At 45.0% G+C, this 5,570-nt stretch overlaps 1 long non-coding RNA gene across 1 annotated transcript; it reads left to right on the plus strand.

Annotated features, from left to right (window-relative positions):
• The first annotated feature begins 3,473 nt into the window (after window positions 1-3,473).
• Window positions 3,474-4,859, plus strand: LOC142196856 (uncharacterized). The gene is made up of 3 exons (XR_012715285.1): window positions 3,474-3,573; window positions 4,360-4,434; window positions 4,612-4,859. It is a non-coding gene; the product is annotated as an uncharacterized LOC142196856 (long non-coding RNA).
• Window positions 4,860-5,570: the final 711 nt, after the last annotated feature.

Here is a 5,570-nt window from a genome sequence, read left to right on the forward strand (position 1 = left end):
CAATTTAACTATTTTTTGGATTCCTGTCACCTCCTAAGGAGTGTTTTTGTGAGATTGGTGGACACTCTTTGGGGAAGGACATAGGTGACAAGTGTCCAGTTGTTATTGGTTGCGTGAGTTTGACAGGAGGAGGAGCGTTCATTATAAATAGTGGATGTTCCGGTTGCTCGGTACAGTAGACGTCTTGCTTTTAGAAAGAATTAGAATATTTCGTAATGGTAAAAGAAACAATGAGTTTCTGCACCTGGATAATCTTTCTTTCACTGGTGGGTCTTACCAGTCGTGAGAGCATTGTGTCGGCAACTGAAGGAGGCGATGACTTGGAAGGAAGAGCTGAAGAGATAAAGTCTATGGATCAGCAAACCAAAGCTGTAAGTACATCGATTCCTGAAATGCCTTGTGAAGGAGCGATGTCTATGAATCAGCACAATGTAAGTACAACCATTCCTGAAATATCTGATGGTATTACACCATGGGCAAATATAGTACACTTTCGTCAGCAGTTGGTCATTAGGATGCAGTTAATCGATATGTCGTATGTCTGCGATATAGTTTATCGCGTCGCTCAGAGGGCCTCAGAGGTTGCGCAACACATCGGAGGAATACCACGTTTACCTCAATCGATTCGTGACCAAGCCTTTGCTGTTGCAGCCTGGGCTGGCGTCGTTTCATTTTGGGCGAAATCATTGCATACATTTCTGACCTGGTTAAGATATTGAAGGGAATGGGTCAAGCATGAGCCCAATTGCAGGCACAATAACGCTTGCTGCCTGGGCCACCCAACAAACCCACAGCTTGGCCCCAAATCCACAACACATGCGGGCGCTTCAAATGCCCCTTCAGCAATCAGCCAAAGGAAAACCACACGACGTCCAGGAACCGATGTTCAACTCTATGCTGGCACAAGCATGAGCCCAATTGCAGGCACAATAACGCTTGCTGCCTGGGCCACCCTGCAAACCCACAGCTGGGCTCCAAATTCACAACAGGTGTGGGCACTACAAATGCCCCTTCAGCAATCAGCCAAAGGAAAACCACACGATGTCCAGGAACCGATGTTCAACTCTATGCTGGTGCAAGCATGAGCCCAATTGCAGGCACAATAACGCTTGCTGCCTGGGCCACCCAGCAAACCCACAGCTTGGCCCCAAATCCACAACAGGTGTGGGCACTACAAATGCCCCTTCAGCAATCAGCCAAAGGAAAACCACACGACGTCCAGGAACCGATGTTCAACTCTATGCTGGTGCAAGCATGAGCCCAATTGCAGGCACAATAACGCTTGCTGCCTGGGCCACCCAGCAAACCCACAGCTTGGCCCCAAATCCACAACAGGTGTGGGCACTACAAATGCCCCTTCAGCAATCAGCCAAAGGAAAACCACACGACGTCCAGGAACCGATGTTCAACTCTATGCTGGCGCAAGCATGAGCCCAATTGCAGGCACAATAACCCTTGCTGCCTGGGCCACCCTGCAAATCCACAGCTGGGCTCCAAATTCACAACAGGTGTGGGCGCTACAAATGCCCCTTCAGCAATCAGCCAAAGGAAAACCACACGATGTCCAGGAACCGATGTTCAACTCTATGCTGGTGCAAGCATGAGCCCAATTGCAGGCACAATAACGCTTGCTGCCTGGGCCACCCAGCAAACCCACAGCTTGGCCCCAAATCCACAACAGGTGTGGGCACTACAAATGCCCCTTCAGCAATCAGCCAAAGGAAAACCACACGACGTCCAGGAACCGATGTTCAACTCTATGCTGGTGCAAGCATGAGCCCAATTGCAGGCACAATAACGCTTGCTGCCTGGGCCACCCAGCAAACCCACAGCTTGGCCCCAAATCCACAACAGGTGTGGGCACTACAAATGCCCCTTCAGCAATCAGCCAAAGGAAAACCACACGACGTCCAGGAACCGATGTTCAACTCTATGCTGGCGCAAGCATGAGCCCAATTGCAGGCACAATAACGCTTGCTGCCTGGGCCACCCTGCAAATCCACAGCTGGGCTCCAAATCCACAACAGGTGTGGGCACTACAAATGCCCCTTCAGCAATCAGCCAAAGGAAATCCACACGACATCCAGGAACCGATGTTCAACTCTATGCTGGTGCAAGCATGAGCCCAATTGCAGGCACAATAACGCTTGCTGCCTGGGCCACCCAGCAAACCCACAGCTTGGCCCCAAATCCACAACAGGTGTGGGCACTACAAATGCCCCTTCAGCAATCAGCCAAAGGAAAACCACACGACGTCCAGGAACCGATGTTCAACTCTATGCTGGCGCAAGCATGAGCCCAATTGCAGGCACAATAACGCTTGCTGCCTGGGCCACCCTGCAAATCCACAGCTGGGCTCCAAATCCACAACAGGTGTGGGCGCTACAAATGCCCCTTCAGCAATCAGCCAAAGGAAAACCACACGACATCCAGGAACCGATGTTCAACTCTATGCTGGCGCAAGCATGAGCCCAATTGCAGGCACAATAACGCTTGCTGCCTGGGCCACCCAGCAAACCCACAGCTTGGCCCCAAATCCACAACAGGTGTGGGCGCTACAAATGCCCCTTCAGCAATCAGCCAAAGGAAAACCACACGACATCCAGGAACCGATGTTCAACTCTATGCTGGCGCAAGCATGAGCCCAATTGCAGGCACAATAACGCTTGCTGCCTGGGCCACCCTGCAAATCCACAGCTGGGCTCCAAATCCACAACAGGTGCGGGCGCTACAAATGCCCCTTCAGCAATCAGCCAAAGGAAAACCACACGACGTCCAGGAACCGATGTTCAACTCTATGCTGGCGCAAGCATGAGCCCAATTGCAGGCACAATAACGCTTGCTGCATGGGCCACCCTGCAAACCCACAGCTTGGCCCCAAATCCACAACAGGTGTGGGCGCTACAAATGCCCCTTCAGCAATCAGCCAAAGGAAAACCACACGACGTCCAGGAACCGATGTTCAACTCTATGCTGGAGAATCAAAAAGCCATCACACCATGCGCTAAATAAATCCCTCCTGCCTAGTCGGACCGACGTCATTAATAAAGTTCTTTCCTCTGGTCATGCGTTGTTGTGAATTTATTGTCTGCTATAAAGTAGATTACTACGACTTAGAGGTTACTCAATAAATCACACACACATAGTGTACCCAATACAGAGGACGTCACATACAGAAACTTAGCACAGAAAGGGGCACTATTACTTTATGGGGAACAAAGAGTGAGTATCATTTGGGGGCACAAAGGGGGTATTATAAATTTAGTGGGCACAACAGGGGCACAGAGGAGGATCACTACTATGGAGGCCATAAAGATAGCAATGACCCTGAACTTTTAATTCTCTAGTAATGTTTCAGAGCTGCAGATGAGTGTGAAGAGAAATTGCACCAGGACGGCATCCAAGGTAAGGTTTTGCACCAGGACCCATGTACTTGTACGTACAGTGAGCTCCGCTCTCCACCCTATGTACTGTGCACGGGTTATTTTTGTATATTTTTCTTGCAGGCTTTCTAGCTGACAGCCTGTGGTGCCTGTAACAAAACAAGTTGCTGGGAGGACGGAGGTATATATGGTAAGTGAGCCCAGGAAGAGCCTGGTATGCCAATTCGGGGAGATGACCTACTCCATCATGGTGGGAGGAATGGAGAATCGAGGTTTGGCACTAATAGGGGAAAGTCTGTATGAAATGTGGCAGAAACTATTGGAGCTCTTCACACACAAGTGATTCCTGGTTTTTGCTGAGTTTTTTATGAGTTTTTTTTATTGTATGTTTTTGATTGAAATTTTTGTTGACATTTTTTTAATTGACCTTGTTGCAGATTTTTTTTAATTTTTTATGAAATATGCGAAATCTGGTTTTAGTTAAAACATAGAGTGATACATTGCAATGAATGTCTTCTTACCTACCTTGATTTCTCTTACAAATGTGAACATGAAGGTACAAAATCTGTATCAGGGCCCCCAACTATAACTGATCTCAAATTGAGAAGGATCCTGGGTCCATTTGTAGTCACACCCTCTGCACCCCTAGGCTGAAGTGTGCTAGTGGTTACAAGAGAGTTGAAGACTTAGTGTCTTACGCTAGGATCACACTAGCATTCAGCTCTCCATTATTTGGTTCCACATGGGGATCCGAAAGACGGAGAGCCTGTCTGCTAAAAGAATGGTTACTCGCAGACCCCATAGACTATAATGGGGGTCCATCAGGTTTCTGCAAGTTGTATGCTGAAACCGGTGGAGTGAAAAGTCCTCCGTGCAGGACTTTCTCTCCACTAATTTATAGGCAGAATCTGCGGTGGAGACTCCAACGAACCTAGCCTTGCTGTGTTCTTACTTAAGACCTTCCTTTCTTCTATAGATGTGGACAAACATGGACGTGAGGGGAAAGTCTGATGTGATGGTCTGGGGGTCCCATCGCTGCAGTGCACCAGAGGTCAGTATCAGGGATGAATAGTTCTGGATATCCTCTTTTATACTGTTTTGGCAATATCTTGCTTTAGCCTATACATTATGACGTCATGTATATATGGTGGAGCTGAATAAGAGAGAACGAATGTGACTACAAGAAGGGACCCTACAGAGATCCTACTAATGATCTTTTTACCCCTAGGCCTCAACCATGACAACAGACATCTCCTACGTCTAGAACAAAGAAGGTTTCTCCATCATCATATACAAGGATTATTTACTGTAAAAGCAATGGGACTGTTGGACTCTTTACTGGAAGAAGATGTAATGGCCGATTTCTTGTGGAAGTTTCTAAGGAGCCTGGACGGTGCTACATTTATTGGGACAGGACGTTGATCCAGGCATTTCTTCTGATTGCCATATTTGGAGTCGGGAAGGAATTTTTCCCCTAATACGGGGTAATTGTCATCTACCTCATCGGGGTTTTTGCCTTCCTCTGGATCAACGCTGTTGTCTATTAGTATATTGATAATTTGCATTAATTAATTAATTTATTGATGTTTTTGTATATGTATTTATTTAACGAATGAATGTATGTATTCAATGAATTTATTTATTTATTTATGTATTTATTTAACGAATGAATGTATGTATTCAATGAATTTATTTATTTATGTATTTATTTAACGAATGAATGTATGTATTCAATGAATTTATTTATTTATTTATGTATTTATTTAAAGAATGAATGTATGTAATGAATGTATTTATTTATGTATTTATCGAATGAATTTATTTATTATTTATTTGAATATTTATATGAAATTTTATTTATTTATTTCATGAATTTATGTATGTGTATATGTATATTTATGGATGTATTTAGTTCATGAATTTATTTAGGTTTTTTTTTTTATTTTTTTTTGTAAATGCGTGGTGTGTGACGGGCAAGGCTATACGGGGAATGGTGGAGGCCTTCTTTTTTTTCAAGCAATACATTTTTGTTTTTTGCAACTTTATAAGCATGCCTATTGTGTCTAATTATTTTTTTATACTGATGGTTGGGTGACGAATAGACAAATAGTTTCTCAGAAAAATTTAAAAAATTCTATGATCCAATTAATAGGTTGAAAAGAACTTAGAAATTCTAGGCTTATAATC

Source organism: Leptodactylus fuscus, chromosome 3, assembly GCF_031893055.1.
Source record: "Leptodactylus fuscus isolate aLepFus1 chromosome 3, aLepFus1.hap2, whole genome shotgun sequence".
NCBI lineage: Eukaryota > Metazoa > Chordata > Amphibia > Anura > Leptodactylidae > Leptodactylus > Leptodactylus fuscus.